The sequence below is a fragment of the Dreissena polymorpha genome, chromosome 4 (genome assembly GCF_020536995.1).
Source record: "Dreissena polymorpha isolate Duluth1 chromosome 4, UMN_Dpol_1.0, whole genome shotgun sequence".
Taxonomy (NCBI): Eukaryota; Metazoa; Mollusca; class Bivalvia; order Myida; family Dreissenidae; genus Dreissena; species Dreissena polymorpha.
In genome coordinates, this window is record NC_068358.1 from 22,964,074 (window position 1) to 22,985,157 (window position 21,084).

At 33.9% G+C, this 21,084-nt stretch overlaps 1 long non-coding RNA gene across 1 annotated transcript in view; it reads right to left on the minus strand.

The window, feature by feature from the left end:
• Positions 1 to 1,150: 1,150 nt before the first annotated feature.
• Positions 1,151 to 21,084, minus strand: part of LOC127879823 (uncharacterized) — a 108,671-nt gene continuing 88,737 nt past the window's right edge. Inside the window, exon 3 of the long non-coding RNA XR_008049250.1 lies at positions 1,151 to 1,799. This is a non-coding gene — a long non-coding RNA (uncharacterized LOC127879823). The remainder of the gene's footprint in view (positions 1,800 to 21,084) is intronic.

Genomic DNA, 21,084 nt, shown 5'->3' on the forward strand with positions numbered 1-21,084 from the left:
GCAAACATTGAAGACTAGCATAATGGTTTGCATATATCAATAAATTATGTATGTTTAAAGGGGCTTTGTAATGAAATAAAAATGAGCGTTGTTTAAGTTTAAATTGTTATCAACTGGTAAGTAATAAAGTCCGCATGATAAATGCTGATAAGTGTTAGTATTTATGTATAATTGATTATTAAAGGTAAATAAAGGTTACTGAAGAATACATAAATAAGTAACAACTGGTAAGTAATAAAGTCCAATTGATTCATGCTGATAAGTGTAAGTATTTATGTATAATTGATTATAAAAGGTATATAAAGGTAACTCAAGAGATTTAAACTTGTGACCTTATAGCTGAATCAGCAACATTTGCTCATTTTAAAATGCCAGAATGCAAATTTTCCATACATAAGATCTTATTTGTTATACATTAAGGCTGCCCAAAAACTGGTGTATTTGACATAAAAATGTAAAGCTGGTAGAACTGTATTGCGCTTGCCTGTCAGCACACTTAAAATATTAACAGGGACAATGTTTGTATATTGTTTAACCCACAGGTACTTGAATTTTTTTTTTTGGTCCTTATATATATAATAAGAGTAAAGGTATCCAACGATGATTTCACAGGTGTATTGAATAACACAATGCAACAGCATGAAAGATCAAACAATGCACACATATGTCGTTGTGGTTGCCAGCAGGAAGCGTCCATCTATGATAAAACACCTTTTATTTGATGAAAATCCCCCAAGTATGTCCAAAACAGCTAAAAGTTTCACAAATATGACCCCAACATCGTAGTGTGTAATTCCGGACGTCCATCTGTCAGTAATGAATGAAGGCAATTTTTGGTCGATTTTTCACAATAAAATAAGAACTTGGTGGATTTTCAATAAAAGGTGTTTTATCATAGACGGACGCTTCCTGCTGGCAACCACAACGACATATGTGTGCATTGTTTGATCTTTCATGTTGTTGCATTGTGTTATTCAATACACCTGTGAAATCATCGTTGGATACCTTTACTCTTATTATATATATATAAGGACCAAAATTTTTTTTTCAAGTACCTGTGGTTTAACCTGATTAATGACTGAACTATAACCCTTTAAAGGATTTGTGTAAAATGAACTGCACTGCACCCCTTTAATGTATTTGTAAACAAGATGTGTTTGTGAAACACAATGTCCCCCTATATGATGTTTGACCTTGAAGGATGACCTTGGCCTTGACCCTTCACCACTCAAAATGTGCAGCTCCATGAGATACACATGCATGTCAAATATAAAATTGCTAGCTTCAATATTGCAGAAGTTACATTACATGAGCAATTTTGACCCATATATTTGACCTAGAAGGATGACCTTGACCTTGACCTTTCACCACTCAAAATGTGCAGCTCCATGAGATACACATGCATGCCAAATATCAAGTTGCTATCTTCAATATTGCAAAAGTATTCATAAAATAAGCGATTTGGGCCACATATATTTGACCTCTGACCTTGAAGGATGACCTTGACTTTTCACCACTCAAAATATGCAGCTCCATAAGTTACACATGCATGCCAAATATCAAGTTGCTATCTTCAATATTGCAAAAGTATTCATAAAATAAGCGATTTGGGCCACATATATTTGACCTCTGACCTTGAAGGATGACCTTGACCTTGACCTTTCACCACTCAAAATGTGCAGCTCCATGAGATACACATGCATGCCAAATATCAAGTTGCTATCTTCAATATTGCAAAAGTATTCATAAAATGAGCGATTTTGGCCACATATATTTGACCTCTGACCTTGAAGGATGACCTTGACCTCTCACCACTCAAAATGTGCAGCTCCATGAGATACACATGCATGCCAAATATCAAGTTGCTATATTCAATATAGCAAAAGTTATTGCAAAATGTTAAAGTTGGCGCGAACCAACCAACAGACCAACCAACAGACAGGGCAAAAACAATATGTCCCCCACTACTAAAAATTAGTCAGTCTGAATAATGACTGCACTAAACAACTTCAATGTATTTGTATTTTATTGGTTATGATGAATGACTGCACCATACACCTTTCTATGCGTTATTTTTTATATGACAAACTGATTTATGTTGCTGGTAAAGGGTGGGGATACCTAGTGTTGGATGACACAATAGGATCATCCTCACGCTTATCGTATGTCAACTTGACCTCAGTACCCCACCCACTGCTGTTGTATTTGCTTCTAAAGGATCTCAGATGAACTGATAGGAGCATTTCAAATTTCATTTTGTAACAGGTTATATGATATGCTTTACATGAAACTGATACCTGCCTTTAATTTGCCCATATCATCTTCAGTGCAACAGAAAATGTAAATCATTGTTACATGACAGTGAGTTGGACAGTAAAATAGATCATATTTCAGTCTAAAAATTATGCAGTTTCTTTGCTGTAAGTTATTTTAGACAGCATCTTGTATTCATAATCTCAAAAACAGTTCAGATACCAGTGTTTTATCTGTTTCTATAAAGCATACCATGTTTTAAATGTTAAGTCTCGGATTATAACTCACAGAAACAGAATTTTTTCACATATTGACAAAAGATGTTTTCATCCTTGATTATTACCTGCTCCCTCTGTCTCCATTATATAGACATGTGTACTTTTGTGTCCCCTAACAGTCATCAAACTATGTTCAAGGACTGAAAAGCATTGTAAACAATTAATGGCAATCACCACTCTGAGTGATCCTTCCAAAGACACCAAGTACTGGTTTTTCTTTGACAATGTGCTCAAAGAATAAGTTAGCCAAAGTCCATTCAAATGCATGTGCATCAATAATTATAAAGGTCCAGCTGCATTATGTGAGGGAAAAAGGTTCTACACTCAAATCAATTGGGAGGTTACCCAACTTCCCCAGATAATTGACCTCCAAATTGGGGCAGGGGGGGGGGGGCTGTGAAGTAGGACACAGAGGAAATCCCACATCTCCAGTAAGGCGACCACCAACCAAACTTGAAACTGGGGCACATTAATTTAACAGCAACTGCCATACTACAGAAAAAGGCAAAATACACTAAAAATCACTACTTGAATTTTCAAAAACCTTTATTTCGCAGAAATTCAAATTTTACTTACTTTTGGGAGATCACATTTTTCCTTCTATGAAACTTCAATATGTAATACTTTTTGCCAGTTCTGCTTTTGTCACAGAAAATCCAACTGTGTCACGTCCAGGCTAAAGTGAGTAAATCTTGTCCAAGGATCTCAGTCAGTGCTTTTTTTGATTATTCTGAAAATACATAAAATAGATACAGTATTAATAATCCCAGGAAATGATGTTCATTCTCTCATTAACCTCAGGTAAGCACTTTTATATAGATTGATATGTATATATATAGCCTTGCTCTGGGTAAACAGGGTTTAACCCTTTGCATGCTGGGAAATTTGTTGTCTGCTAAAATGTCGTCTGCAGAATTTCTAAAATTAGCATTTTCTTCGATTTTTTTTCAAAGAATACTATCAGAATAGCAAACAGTTTGGATCCTGATGAGACGCCACATTCTGTGGCGTCTCATCCTGATGAGACGCCACGTTCTGTGGCGTCTCATCTGGATCCAAACTGTTTGCAAAGGCCTTCAAAATTCGGTTCCAGCACTGAAAGGGTTAATGCATGTGCAATCCGCACAGGCTAATGGGGGACAACACTTTTCCCCTAAAATGGATTTCCCCTAAGAAGAGACTTGTTTGAAATGAAAGACTAAACGCCAACAAAGTCGTCCCAGATAAGCCTGTGGATTATTTAACTGTTTAAAACAGTTATGATGTACATCTAACTAGACTTAAACACTGTCCTTGCTGGACTTATCCCAAAAGGAAAACTTCATGCATGGAAGTTCATCAAATTCCATAATTCTACAGCTTTTTCATAGTATGTCTATGTGGATATACATCATACATGTTTTAAACAATTAAATAATTCTAAAATGATGATGCATGTCATTTTATCAAGAAAATGTGCCTTTATTCAACCAAAATTTCCCAAAACTTTTTGTGAATACAAGTCCTAAAGTTGTCATCATCCTTCTTTGCACAATATTTTTTTTTATATCTTCTGGCTTCCAATTAAAACACATCGTGTATTTTGTAACTTTTTTACCACAACCGCTGGTACAAGATTTACCTAGTTTTGGTTTCTCTGAAGCCAATATTATTAATGAACAAGATGTAAAGGGACTAAACTCAAACCAACTTATTTTTAGATTGTACAAGTTGTCTCCCTTCAGATAAAAAATTAACATTGTTAAGTAAAGGATTGTACTAATAGCTAAGCACTTAGTTCTACAAAAACTTATACTGAATGCAAGTGAGTCTATTATAAATCTGAGATAGCATGTTGATATAAAATACTTTTAAAGTTGATTGCGTTAAGAGTGAATATTGTTTACAAAGAGGATCATAAGAAGTATCATACAAAGAGTGTCAAATCTAAAAAATGTTCTAATCCAGAAATATGAAATACAATCGTTTGTAGTTTTGTTATAAAATATGCTTGACATTATAATTATTATTTCCATTTCAATCATTAAACTTTGCTAAGAGTAATATTGTGGAATTTTTCAGCAAACTTCTTAATACAGTTATCTTTAAAAAATATGATTTTTAAAGACAGGGCTACTGTTTAACCCACTGATAACCTGTTCTTAAGATTCCCTGTAAAAAATCCTATTTAAAAAACCCACACAAACTGTGCACTTCCAGGGTCTTTACAATTATTTATGTAAAGAAACATTCATAAATCAATTCAAGATGGGAACATCTTAACAGTCAGTAAGATAGGTGTCAGCATCTCTCTCCAACAATATACCGAGTAGATTCCGATGACTTGTTTGACAGAAGATTGATGTAGTTTACCACTGCTAATGTAATTATGGATAGTTAACATAAGTTCTTCTCCTCAACAATATTTGTTTTCTTCTTACTTTTTAGTTTTTTTTACGTATATCTTTCGTTCATACACAACCATCCATTTGAGTGCAGCCATTACTGGAGTATGAGCTGAAGAGCCTATGGTACATAATTTAGCCATGCTCTGTGAAAAGGGAGTTTAATTCATGTGTGTAAAATCTGCACAGGCTTATCAGGGACGACACTTTCTGCTTTTATGGTATTTTCTGTTAAAAAAAAGTATCTTCTTAGCAAACATTTTAGGCGGAAAGTGTTGTCTCTGATTAGCCTGTGCAGACTGCACAGGCTTACCTGGGATGACACTTTATGTACATGCATTAAGCCCTTATTTCCCAGAACAGGGCTCCTTTATGATGAAATGTTCGCTAAGTTTTAACTAAGATATACCTCAGTCACATTAGTGTAATAGCCTGCCAACATTGACCAGTACAGGCACTTGTGAACTTTATGAGCATAAATTTTACTCATGCATTAATGTTTTCTAAATTTGGAATCGTTTTTTTTTCTACAACTCTAGCATGACTTTAGTGAGACAATGAAGGTTAACTTGCACCATCAAATTGATTAAATTGTTTTCAGTATAAATATATTTTTCGCAATTGTACCTTAGTATATTCATGCATTAAAGTTAGGGCCAGGTAAATATTGGTCAGCAATATACTTAGCTGTACTCATAAGAATTCTTCCATGCAAAGCTATGTAATGAAACATGGAGGTAAACTGTCATTATGGATCATAGCATAACTCAGAGACTACATTTCCCATAGGAAAGAAAGAATAGTCAAAATTAGCTTAGACAGAACATGAGTGCGAAACATGTTCTAAAACGAGTCCCAACAACTTTAATAATTTACATTATGACTGGGTGTTATATATTTTTATGTTAAGGTGGTTCCTATTCCTACCTGTAATTTCATTTTAAACACAATTACATTAAGTTTAAACAAGGAGTTGTTAAATAAATGTTTTGATTGAACAATATTTCAAACAGACATGACAGAAAAGTCCTAAAATAGCATGCATGACATTATATAGTTTTAAACATGAATGACATTATCTACTTTTTGCATTAACCTGGGGTGTAAGTTTGAAACATATTTTTCCTAAATAATCTTATAACATTGATGTTCTCACTTACTTCTGTTTCTACAAAATATACATCAACACTCATACGCAATGTTTTTCCAAAGTGAGTTCCCCTGATTTCCAAGTAAACATGAATTTCCTTATCTTAGTATGTTAAAGTTATGTCTCCAACTGTTATGTCAGTTTGAATATATACTTTCAGAAATTACCTGAAAACAATAATGTTAACAAAAACTTCAGTCACTACAGAATTTATTGACATTCTAAAATGTTTTTAAAAAGTGAGTTCTCCTGATTTTCTATTTCAGCCTAACAAAAATGGACCCAAATATGAAAACTGTTCCATCCTGACATTATTCAAGAATTAAACACAGAAAACTTTAACTCTTTCAGTGCTGGAACTGAATTTTGAAGGCCTTTGCAAACAGTTTGGATCCAGATGAGACGCCACAAAACATGGCGTCTCATCAGGATCCAAACTGTTTGCTATTTTAATAGTATTCTTTGAAAAAATTCAAAGAAAATGCTAATTTTAGAAATTCAGCAGACAACATTTTAGCAGACAACAAATTTTCCAACATGCAAAGGGTTAAACTTGAACTTTTATAATTGGCATTAATGCAGACCTTTCCGTTTTACAATTTTTGCTACACTCAAATGGTAAAGCAACAGGACTACCTTCACCCTACTATGAATTTGTCTGGCTGGAGCTGCTGGTATAACAAGAGGCAAAGTCATAAAGCGGAACATTCTCATGTCAACTGAAATATTATTAATTGATTTATCACACTTTTTATTCGCTAAAAATGGTTCCTTTGACAAGAGAATGTCAAAACTACCAAAAAACTATCAGGAGAAATGCTGAGCTAATTACAAGCTTCCATGTAAACCCACCATAATACAGACGAAAAAATTGGTTTACAAAAAACAAGTACAATGTAACATGTATTTCTGCACACCTCAGGTCAAGACATACATACTTTAAATATACATGACTTTTTTGTTAACCAATTCAGATAACTGAAGGTCAAATCATTTCATAGATAATCTGAACAGAATTTTACAAATGTTTTATTAAATTAATACAATTCCTTGACCTTTGACCTCTTAATTTCAATGTTTACCAATTTGCATGATCTTAATTCAAAGCTTTCAGACAGCCCAAGTGCAAAGCAATACTTCCACACTTTTTGTACAACCAGCATTGAAGACATTTTTGGTAAATAAAATGCACACATAAAACTCGTGAAGTTTTATGATAAAGAAAGGCATGCAGAATAAATAATGCGAAACCAAAATTATTTGTTTGAGTCATTTCAACCATGAAATCAAATGTCCAACAAAAGTTCAACTCCTAAGTCTTTATCAACATTATAAAAAATCCACAAATTTAAGATAAAACAAAAACACCAGATTTTATGAATTCACAAAAATTGTCCATGAAAATAAATTGAATCTACAGCAGCTTTATTATGATTTGCATGGGCTTTAGCTGTATTTTAATGGAGACTGTTTGGCCAACCAATTATGACCAGCACACCCAATTCTCTAAGCAGCATTTTTCAAGTACAGCAATTACTGAGCTGTCAGTGATTTATGACCCTTGAAAAGAACAAGAACAGACAGCCGGTCAGAGACATTTGTTTGAGGATCACTGCTCCACAATTAGCGCCCCCACAGCCATGTGGGCTTATCAGCAGCCAGATAAAAAGGGGTCACTCAGGGGGTCGCGGGGCTATTGTGAAGGGGCCAACTGGCAGCAACAGGTGACACTGGGAATGACATATCTCAGACTGTCAGTTCAACATTGTAGCATCAAAGGTTCCAGACTTCTTATATCAATGTTGAAGTCTGAAGGTCACCTTGATCAGCCACACACGGCATATCATCTTTAAATTTGAGTCTTTCTCTCATAAAATGGGGCTTAATTCATGTGCATTACATGTTGTTTCAAACTGGCCTGTGTAGTTTGCACAGGCTCATCAGTGACGACACTTTCAACTTTTATGGAATTTTCCCCACGAGCGCGGCTCATCTTTTTACTCGTATAATTTTTTTATGAAACGTTTCAATTTATTTTACCATAGGTATGAACTTTGGTGTCATTTATAGCCCTTGGTGGCCCATGGTCAAAAACTGCCTTTCAATATGTGTATGATAAAATTGAAGTTATGATACAGGATAATTTCTAATGTTCTATTTTTCATTTGCTGTTTTGTCACTTTTAATAATATTGCTGAAACTTCAGCACAATATTGACATGCATGAGACTATATTACATTTAAACAATAAGTTTCAAAGAAGATTTTAAAGCTCATCACAACATTTTGTTTTCTTTCATTTCCATGTTTAGAACAATTAACATTGGAATCCTTTCTTGCCTGGAAAGCCAAGTATGCTGGTTCCTAAAATTCTCATTAAAACAATGTCTTCTCAGAAAACCATTTTATTATGATTGTCAGGAAAACAAGTTGTGATAACAAAATATAATAAAGTGTTGTTATAATAAGAAACCATTTTTTTCCGACAATTTGAAGATGACATTTTAATGAGAATCAGACATGATTTATTCAAAGGATAACATGTGTAGATATGTTTCTAATAAAAACAAACACTATTGTTAATTGTTGTTTGGCCACATGGGTGGTATATTTTACCAAGGTCCATAATAATGCACTTGTTGTGAAAAAGTGGTTATTTATAAACATGGTTAAAATCTTTACAGTATCACAGCATAAAAAACATGTTTGCCTCATTGTGCTTTAACTCAGTTTTTTCTTCTCCAAGTTTCAATTTATCCAATTGGTGCAAAAAGGTACCATGTGCCTATTAATTTCAATGTCACATGGAACCTTTTTGTACCAAGGCAGCTAATTATTATTTATAGGAATGAAACCACAGAAGTGGTTTTACTGCAGAGTATCAAAAAGACAAATAATGGATTATTGACTAAAAAAACCCATAGATATTAGATGATGCAAATATTATTTATTTGTTCCTCAGTTAACATGATTTGCAAAGGATTTTGTTATTGAAATGTTTTAAATAGTTTGGATTCAGATCTGAATATTTGTTAATTAAATAGTTAACCACTGTTGCAGTTTTTAAAAATCATACATTTGCTACTTTATTAGTGATTCTTTTACTATTTTGCATCTAAAATGTTTTTATAGAAATAATGATTATTTTCACTTTTTGAGGTATTATTCATTAATACTGGTATCAATATTTTACTACATAAATCATGTGCATGTATCTAAGGTGATAGTTCTTCAGGTAGTTTACAATATATTATATAAACTCAGGTCAGTTCTGGATAACTGCTTATCGATGGGGGATAATTGTTTATCAATGGGTATCTGACTTCCGGTATTGAATGGTCAGGTCCTTGATAAAGTACAATTTCAGGTACTCTTAAAGTAACCCAGGATTCAGGGTAACCGAGGATTCAGGTTAACCGAGGTTTCAGGTTAACAGAGGATTCAGGTTAACCTGAGAGTTCGGGTAGGGGGTTAATTATATAAACCTGAAGTTATATCGAAGGAGGATGTTTTTGTTGTTTGTGGAGCTTTTGTTGGAAATGCTGAAATAAAATGTGTGTATATAATGTAAATAAACTGTAGTTGTAGAAACAAATGACTTATTTAGTTTCTACTAGCTTGGCTAGTGTACAAGTTACATGGAAATTTGTCCAAATGGACTGGTGGCAGCATCCATAAATAAGACCACAGGTTCTTGACTAAATTAAAATTAAGTTAAGATAATTTTACAAGGTTTAACTTTGATTGCTACCATCGAAGTTCAAATTTTGGGACACCACTCAGGCTCAGGTCTTTATTTCATTGTGTATTGGGTAATTTAACAACTAAATATCAGGAATTTATTCGTTGTTATTCAGGGTAATCAACACACTCAGAATCTGGTCTTTATTCCATTATTTAATTTGGGTAGTGGATATATTCAGGATAAGGTCTTTATTGCATTGTTTAACAGGTAGATGAAACACTTGTCTTTATTTCATTGTTTATTGGGTAGTTTCACCACTCAGGATCACTTTTTGATTAAATTGTTTATTGGGAAGTCTAAACACTCTGAAAAAGGTCTTTTGTATCAGTGTTGGTTGTGCAGTTTACCTAAACAGGAACAGATCTTATTCTATTGATTATTGTGTAGTTTTACCACCCACAATCAGGTCTTAATTCAATTGATTATGTGGTAATTTAACCACTCAGGATCAGGTCTTTTATATGAGTCGTGTTCTGAGAAAACTGGGCATAATGCATGTGCGTAAAGTGTCGTCCCAGACTGCAGGACTGCACAGGCTAATCAGGGACAACACTATCGCCTTGACTGGATTTTCGTGTAGAAGAATTACTTCCTTTACACGAAAAATACCATAAAACATAAAGTGTCGTCCCTGATGAGCGTGTGCAGACTGCGCAGGCTAATCAGGGACGACACTTTATGCACATGCATTATGCCCTGTTTTCTCAAATCGTGATTCATATAATTGCTTACTTTTTATAATGTAGTTTACCACTCAGTATAAGGTCTTTATTCTATTGTTTATTGGGTATTTAAACCACTCATGAGAATGTCTATATTCCATTGTGTATTCAGTAGTTAAACAACTCAGGGTTAGAAGTCTTTATTTGATTGTTTATTGGGAAGTTGAATCACTCAGAAGCAGGTCTTTATTCAATTGTTTATTGGCAAACTAAATTTAATCATCCTAAATTAACTTGTTTTTAGTACATAGTGTTAAACTTATGTTTTTGACAGAGGTGTCACAGTGTTCATAATACACCCCTTCCCCCTGGCACCACAAGTTATAATATGAAGCAAAGTCTAATAATCATGATGTTAACAATTCTTTTCTGAAAAATGTATATAAATTTGCAATCTTTATCAAAAATAATAAAAATTGCATATCAACAATTTCACACCAAAATGAATTTTTTAAGCATACAAGTAACATGGTTATTTCATTATTCCAAACCTATAATACATGGGGTGGGGGGTTTAGGGGGTGGTGAGGGCAGGTTTACGTCTTAATAGAGGAACATGGAGAATGGCAGCAGAGTTCTTTAATGTGACCAATCCCATCATATTTGTTGGACAATAATTCAAACTCCAGCGCATTTAACCGATTCCTACATCAACAAAATTCAAAATGTGGACAAAAATATTAGCATCGTGATGCATCAAATTATTTCAATTCCAAGTGGTTAACATATTGCAATAATTCATTCCAAGCTGCAAATCTCTATAATTATATTGCAATATTAATGTGTTACAGATTATTATCCGAGCAGCACTACAGTTTTGAGTTCATTTTACTCAAGAAACAAAAAAAACAACACTACTACATTAGCTGTGGAGTAATGGGCACCTTACATGCTTTCCCAGTTCCCTGTTCTTGTTCTCAGACATTTAAAGACTCATAAAGTTGTCATGTTGTTCACATAATGCCTTGAAATCATGAGCAATAACTAAACACACTTAATTAAATTCTGTCAACATATGGGAAACATTTAAAATACCGGTGCGTTGAAGCTAAACTTTTTGACTGTTAATGCTGCACATTGTTTCTTTTAAGGGCGTGAGCAAATAATTGCCAATAAACCTTATAAGTAAAGTCCATGAAAGGTCCTTGGTATCATAATTGATAATATTCCTCTTTCGTTTAAAACTCTTAACACGAATGCTAAGAAATTATATTATTAATCCATGTTATAACACACAAAGATTAAAACACTTCATCTCTAGGCTTTCAAAACCAATGATTTAGTATATTCTAATATTATTATACATAAGACCTTGTTTGTTTTTTAATCCCAATATTGTCACATTTACTAACATTCTATCCAATCTATCTTATTTGGTTTTTCAAAATGAATTATTCAATAACAATATGAAATCCAAGAGTATTGTGCCACTTTTTCTCTTCTGAATTTTTGAGACCAATACATGCACACACATTTGTTCAGTCCTTGTTTGCTTTTAAATCCCACTAGTGTATTAAACATGAACTGACTCATACTGCTCTTTGTATTTCAGTCAGGCGTGCTCTCAGTTATCACCACATCAGGGTAGCATGCAAGCTCCTACTGCCCAATGATCTGTCACACCATCCAGCTTCAATATATTGATTCTCTTCATCCACGCCACTTGGAACACAATGTCAACCATCAGGAGGGTGGGAAATGGGAGTAGTGTCAGTGCTTTCCACAAGTTTTTAGTCAAGCGCCCCGTGACTGATAGGGGTGTTGCGGGAGGATTGTCCCCTCCCGACGTTGATTTTTTTTAATTTAACGTGTCAATTGACATTCTGTGGTGCGTTATTACTCAAAGAAAAACAGCGTCAAAAGGCGTCATTTGCTGCGCTATGACTCTTCAAGAAAATCCTCCAGTCATTAAAAAATATATATTGTTTAATTGTTTTAAAACTTTCCCGCATAGATAGTAAAATTCCGACTCGAACGATTCCCCAATACATCCGCTTCAACCCAACTCTATTAATGTATACTTACTACTTTTCAAGTTGCTATTTATTACCCGATATAAATCCCATTTATTCCGTTGTTATAAATAACTTTCTGGGAAATATTTACGATAAAAGCTCTCAATGATTTCTTTAACACAAACCTTGCCATTTTTCTATAGTATCAAATAAATTTTAAGTGACTATTTATAGATTTGATGAAATATTGCCTGAAGTTTGAACATGCGTCAATCCCCTGACGTGTTGTGTGCTTGTTAAAACGCTCAATACACGCAAGCTGTGTATGCAAATGACGCAACGTTGTACATGCTGCATAATTTTCGCGCTCTTTTTAATAGAGAAAAAGAGTCGACACAAAATAAATTTGCACTGAAGCAAGAATATTTTGACGTTGCAGTAACATTCACATTCGGAAGCGTGTTTGGATTAAAAACGTGTTAACATTGACTTACGGGAATGGGTTTCGGATTACTAATTTAATTAATTCCATTTGAGATTTCAACAAATATTAACAGTTGCGTTATCAATTCAACAAAAAATTGTTTAAACACTATACGAGTCAAATAAATGTTTTGACGGAATTATGCATGAATATCACGTTGTCCACGAGGATAACGAGGGTTACGGCCAGTTGCCAACATCAGTCTTCTAAGTAACTGGCTAGGATTTCTGTGGCAATTACATGTACGTCACAAGTCGTATGCATGATTTAACTGCAGGTATTGCCTGCCTACTGCTGTTGCTCATACAAAGTGTGCGCTCTCATTGGCCACTATTGATTTTCTAATACAGCGACGCTCCGCCTTTAGTTGGGTAAAGCGACAAAGGATCGTAAATCAGCTTTCAAAATTTTCGGCGAAGTTGATATCGCTTTGATCTTAAGCTGCAATAACTGTCAGAATACACTGATCAAAAAATTTCAGCACTCCGGGGACTCTGATTTCAAAATTGAAGCGCCCCGCTGAGGGACCGTTAAATTGCCTGTGGAAAGCACTGAGTGTGTAGTGTGGGTACTTGAGGACTTTGACAGGAAGTTCAGTGGTTCAATCCAATTAAAACATGTTGTTGTTTTTTTTAGATGAGTATGCACAAGGATCAATAATTAATAGAATCATCAAGACTAGATTCAAGTTAGTATTTAAACTTACAAGGCAGCTATGCGGAAATAATGGACTAAAAGCTTCTGCAAAAAGTTTTGTCCCAGATCAAGGACAACACTTTCCAGCTAGACAAGATTTCTTGAAAAGCATCATGTCATCTAAAACTCTGTCTTATATCATAAAAAATGCATTATGTTGACTTTTTGTTTCTAGTTTTGTCACAAGGATTCATATTTCACTTTAATACTAACACAAATGTTTTGCAGTACAGAAACTCATGACTAACAATAACTCAAACAATTTAATGAAAGCCTTGAACCTATAACATATACAACTGAATCAAAGTCTTTCCACATTACCGTTACAATTAAAACAAGGTCTTGCTGACATACCTGATACAATTTAAGCAAACGCTAATACACTTCAACACCGTTATTCCGAACACCGATAATCCGAAGTCACAATTATTTCGAAGTATTTTTCGGGTCCCAATTGTGGTTCTTCTTTGTATAATGTTAAATTTCATTGTTAATCCGAACTTCGTTAAACCGAAGAAATTGTTAATTCGAAGTGATTCTGTCGGTCCCAACACTATAATTCGCATCTTATTATCAATCTTTAATCCTAAGTCAAAACTGCAAAACACTGAGCATAATTTCACACCTTTGTCGTCTGCGTGTGGCGCGTCAAAAGCCGATAATTACACCTTTGTCGTCTGCACGTAGCGTGTTAATTTTATAATGTTATCAGAAGCTGATAATTACTATTTATGTAGTTTTGCATTATTTAGTAACAAACAAACGTGTCCCGTTAGGTCTGAGTAAATGTGGTCAAATGAAATGCATCATATACAAACTCTACCTTTTTAACAAAAATCATTACAAAATGTCTGCTACAAACAAGTCAACCACGTTTATATTTTCCCAACCAAATGTCGAGCAATCAGAAGAAGGGCTTGCTACCCAACCCCGGAGGATATCTGGAAAGGCAGTAAATAAAAAGGGGGTCAACGTTTTATTTGTACAGAGTCAAAGAAGTCTTCTGTCAAATGTTTATTTCGAATTATTGTTAATCCAAAGTTTTTTAACGGTTCCGACGACTTCAAAATAACGGTGTTGAAGTGTAAATAAAAGGCTTGCCACCACAACTAAGAAAACTAAATCATAATCTTGTAACCATACTGATACAACTGAATCGAAGTGTGACCACCTCACTGACGCAATCATTATTGAACCAAAGTCTAGCCAAAATAAATGATACAATTTGATCAAAGTGTTGCCACAATAACTGATACAATTTAATGAATGCATACCCATAATTACTGATACAAGTGAATTAAAATTTGCAAACATAACTAATACAACTGAATAACTCTAATGCCAAAATTACTGACACAATTGAGTGAAATTCTTGCCATCATCACTGATACAATAAAGTGAAATTCTTACCATCATAACTAACGTCTTGCCAACATAACTGATACTATTGAATGAATGTCTTGCCACCATAACTTGTACAATTAAGTAAAATTCTTGCCATCATAACTGATACATTTGAATGAATGTCTTGCCATCATAACTGATACTATTTAATGAAATGCTTGCCATCATAATTGATACAATTGAATGAAATGCTTTCCATCATAACTGATACAATTTAATGAAATGCTTGCCATCATAAGTGAAACAATTGAATGAAATTCTTGCCATCATCACTGATACTATTTAATAAAATGCTTGCCATCATAACTGTTTCAATTGGATGAAATGCTTGTCATCATAACTGATACAATTGAATGAATGTCTTTCCACTATAACTGGTACCATTGAGTGAAATTCTTGCCATCATCACTGATACAATGGAATCAAAGTCTATCTGGAAAATACTGACACAATTCAATTTAAGTTTTGCTACCATAAATGATGCAATTGATTGAGAGACTTCCAGGATAGCTTAAACAAATGATGACTGCATAATTAACATCCAAGCTGAAATGCTTTTAGCAGAAAAATAGTGATTTTTTTGTTTTGTTTAGAACTACTGAATAAAAGGCTTGGCTCATAATATATGCACACATGAATGAGAATGTAGAAAAAAGTTATTCAGTCCAAGTGGTCCTTCATATAAAAGGCATCGAGAAATTGCCAACAAACAATCAAAGAGCAAACAGCGGATAGTCACATTTCTCGGCAAATCAAACAAGACATCCAATCATGATTTGATTAAATCTTGGGTCACTGTCTTGGAATAATCAACATCAATAGCTTGGTCTCTCCCATTTCTCCAAGCTTATGCCTTAATGAAATAGGTACTCATTAATTCTGTATTTCTAGAATTATTGTGTATTATATTAATATTGTTTAATATTCCTTGTACACATGATATTAAAACATTTCAATTTAAGAAGGCCTTTTTAGACAATGTTGTAAATGACATTTCTTTTCTGATAGTAGCTTGATTTTTATACTAATTTTATTATTTTATATTACCTTTCTGCAATAAGTTAGATTTTTAAATGGATCTTTTCACTGTTTGGTAAATTGACAAAATTGAAAAAAGTTGTTTCAGATTCGCAAATTTTCGTTTTAGTTATGATATTTGTGAGGAAACAGTATTACTGAACATTTACCATAGTCCAATATAGCCATTATATGTATCTTTTGACGATTTGAAAACCTAAAAATTATAAAGCGTTGCAACGCGAAACAATTGAATAATTTGGAGAGTTCTGTTGTTGTCGTTTAAATTTACGAAACTACGAAGATTGCTTATATAAGGTATAAAATACTTCATTTATGTATACTCGGCGGAATAGCCGAGAGGGCTAATGCGTTTTTACTTCAGACTAACTCCAGGACTCCGGGGGTCACTGGTTCGAGCCCTGGTACCGGCTACTTTTTTTTCCTTTTTTAAATTTTATTCTTGATTTTTTACTGGAGCTTTTAAGATCCAATGTTTACATTTATCAATATAAAGCATTTAATGACAAACTTCAAAATATGCCAAAATCTGTGAAAAGGCCCCTTTAATATAATTGTTATAATTTTATAAACAAAAAGGGGCCCAGCTGCTTTAGTTTACAGCACTTAAACTTTATCTTTAATATTTATATACTTACGGTAACTTTTATAGTTATATACTATCTTATATATATTTTTATTAAAAACCAAATCTTTCATATATTTCAATTTCCTGTAAGTTTAAATTCAAAACAATATAATTTTAGGGTATTCAATAGGTATATGCATAATTAACTCAATTGTTTATGTACAGTTAGCTATTTAGAAACTATATTATATTACATTACATAAAGAGTTCTTTTCCAGCAAACCAACCGAGAATATCGGCCTGTCAATGCTCAGTGTGTGTATACCTTTCAGCAAGTTTATCTTTTATGATTTACCTAAGTAAATCATTTTACACATAGCTTTAGTAAAAAATTTATGGAAATTCTTGCACTTGATCCCTCTATTGTTATATCATCAAGAAATCCAAGCTCCCTTTTCTTCAGTGACCCCTGGAGGAAATCAATATTGCCTGGGTGATGACAGCAGCTGACTGTAACCTCGATAGACAGTGGTTAGTCACACCCAACCCTTACAAGGGAGCTACTAATTGGACTAGAGCAATCACTGAATCATTGAATCAGTCATCGAACTGATTTCTCATATGAATTCCCTAAACACCAGCTGGCAGTGAAGGGTTAAACATCACTAACACAGCCATGAAAACAATGCAGCAATGTTTGCAGGTGAGAGACCATCACAAAGCAGTCAAACAATTCATTGAGTGGACCTGCTCCAGAATGGGCCAGATTTCGGTAAAATTACATTAACCCTTAAAGCGCTGGAGCTGAATTTTAAAGGCCTTTGCAAACAGTTTGGATCCAGATGAGACGCCACAGAATGTGGCGTCTCATCTGGATCCAAACTGTTTGCTATTCTGATAGTATTCTTTGAAATTTTTTTGAAGAAAATGCTAATTTTAGAAATTCAACAGACGACATTTTAGCAGACGACAAATTTCCCAGCATGCAAAGGGTTAATATGTGGGTACAAACATAGCTGACACATTAACAATTATTTTTTTATCAGATACCATATAAACCATTATTTTTTTACCGAAATTGGTGGATAATATAGAAAAGCCTATATTCAACCTACATAGATGAGTTGTACTTTTTACTTTTGGAGATCAAGAACCTATCAATTCTAGTCTGACAAAAGAATTCCTGTGGGATCAACTTTTTTTATAATATTAAATTTTATTTTACAATATACAAGTACATAATTAACAAACCCGTATTTGTATGAACATGCATATAAGGCATGCACAAACCATACATTCTTCTTACCAAGATAGATAAGTTTGATATTACAGGTAACACAATTTTTTTACATTTTAACATTTAGGACAGTGCAAAACTTTGTGTAAGATTTTGTACATTTACAAAACAAAAATAACATAAGGTTTTAGGAGAGTTTCACATCACGTTTGAAAGAAGTAGTTAGCGTTTACTTAGGCTTCATATTCACTTAAGCAAATCTTAGAAAACAAAGCAATATATAGTAAGATGTCTTCAACATTATAACGCAAAGTTACTTAGTAGGACAACATTTTGACGAATTTTGTTTAGAAATTAAATATTGCTGTTAAAAAAGGTACATCGTTGAGTAAGCTCTACGAGGTAACGTAGGGAACTGTGATGTATGTATTATGGCAATGCAAAGGTAAAAAGATAAACACCGGCATTAGACAGCATTCACAGCGAAAGCGAAATGGAATATTGTCGGTCGGTTAAGTTTGCGTGATTGGTTTGGAATGTAGAAAAAAAACACGCACGAACAAACAACAACAACAAAAAAGGGATAGTTTGATGAGGAAGAGAGTTGAAACAAGTGTGAATTATTCATCAGTTCTTTTAAAAGGACTATGAACTTGGATAGTAAATGATGCTTAGTCTCACTTGTTTTGTAATGCTTTTCCAGTATCAATAAACTGTCCAGGAGAATGCTAGACATATCTACGTGACGCGTTCGTCTTTCACTTTGCATATACGCTTTATAGATGGTGAAGCATATTTCACCTAAAATAATGTTTATGTCGTGGTATGCTGCATATTGTGTTTTGTAACCTATGGTTATGTTATGTAAAGTATTCATGGGTTTATTTAGTCCTATGCTCTTAAATATGCAATTAACAGGATTCAAGAATTAGGTAGCGAAAGGACATTCTAGGAAAAAGTGCTCGAAAGTTTCTACCTCTTGGCAAAATAAGCAGCATGGAGAGTTATATATATTCCATTTGAAAAGATTTTCATTTGTGGGTAGAATGCGGTGTAATATCTTGTATTTAAGTTGGCGAACTTTTGTATTTACTATTTATTTGTGTATAGTAAAATAAATTGATTGCCAGTTTATTTGTTGGTTTAACCTTGTTTCCCAATACCGTAGGTTTCCACGTAAAGCGCGCTCCTGTGTATAGCCCGCAGGCTGTTTTTTAAATGCAAAAATGGAGAAAAAAATATTTAAAGACAATAAAACCACCAAATCAGACCGAAAATGGCAGCCATTTTACTATTGCACAATCCAATAATCCGGGGCATTGGAAAGCTTAATTAAGCATTCAAAATAGGAAACGTCATGATGACTAGGAGCATGAGTTGCATAGCACTATACCTTTCTGACAATTTTGTAATTTTCTAGCGAAAGATTAACAGTCCAAGTGCATTTCGTGAAAAACGTGAGAAAATAAGAAAAAGTGTACATTTAGTGATTTTTCCTCGAGGAAAGCATGGGCATTACCGGTAAATTTCAATGTCGCATGGGAGGCAGTGATACAGTTCTTGAGGTATTCGGGCGTAGGACTATATTCTTGACAATTGTTAAGACTATTCTCTCGAGAATATGGGTGGCCACTCCCGCACCGATGACTCGCCGACATTGAACTCACCGCCAGCAGCTAGATTACCGCGAGTCTCGGCGTACTTGATAACATCAAGCTTTTCTTTGGCTGTATACGACTGACGTACACGACCCATTTTGACAATCAAACTAAATCTTGTGTTTATGGGCAATTTCAAGACAATTTCAAGACAATTTCAAGATAAATCTTGTGATGGTAGACAATTTCAATTTGGATGATGTTCTTTATGACGATGTCAATTTCTCTCTGTATTGTAGTTCAGGCGATTGCTAACGAATGCTTGAAACACCACTGTTGAATGTTCAATATTTATACACACAAAATGCAATTGCATCACGTTCTCAAGTGTTAATTAGTGTCTCAAATGTCAATTAGCGTCTTAACAAGTCGTGGCACATATTACTCAATAACATCTGCCAATTACGAAGTGCAAAATGACACCCTTTCACACCTACCGTTACCCACAAAAAAACCTCGTTCGCACCTACCCTTGCCTGCTCTCCGGAATGACAATCCCCATCGGAATTCATCAATAAGAAGTGTAAAAACACAAACAAAGAAATGTCCGCAAGTTTATTCAAACAAATTTATTTTGACCAAAACTTCTTCTACCGCGTTCGACTTCTTGTTGTTTCGACAATGGCCCCTCAGTCTGTACGATTATAGGATGGTAGTTTTTTGGAAAAAAAACATGGCGGCCATTTTGATTATTTACAATTACACAACATATTTTTACCAATTTAGCAGCCAGGATAGCGTTGTATCAATGTATAGCGCGCATCAGCTTTTTAATTTGAATTTTTGAGGTAAAACACTGCGCGCTATACGTGGAAACCTACGGTACTTATGCTGATAGGGTGATGTAAATTGTTTTGTTATAAATATGGACCTAATATCTTTATTACTTAGGGCCTTTAAGTCGAGGTTTTTTGTCATAAGGGTTTGTAGTTTTAATTTTTTACGCTTGATTTAATTCATTCGTCTGATTTATATTATATTTGTCTCTGCTAACCAGTTTCCTTTTGATTTTAGTTTTTGTAAGATAACTGTTTCTGAGACATTTCCTTCGTTTGTAATAATTTCATTAATGTATAATATCCCTGATTCAACCCAATTAGCGAACATTAAGCATTTTCCTTTGTTTTTAATGAATTTGTTACCCCACAATATTTGGGATCTTATATCAATAAACGTTTCAGGTTTTGATTTTTATTTTATATTGTTTAATTAAATGTAGATGTTTATAAGATCTGTGTAGGAAAGTGGAATTTTCTTTTGGACACAAGGTAATGATTTCTAGGTTCATTTTAAAGATTAATTGGTCATTTCCATATTGGTTTAAAAATAGCATTGGGATAATTTTCCAGTTTGCCTCATTGTTATTACATAAAAGTTTAATCCATTTAATTTTTAAACATTTTGAATAAACTTCAAAGTCAGGCATATCTATACCACCTTCAAGCTTCTTGCCAATTAATATTGATCGCTTTATCTTTTCAGGTTTGTTATTCATAAAAACTTGAAAAGCATT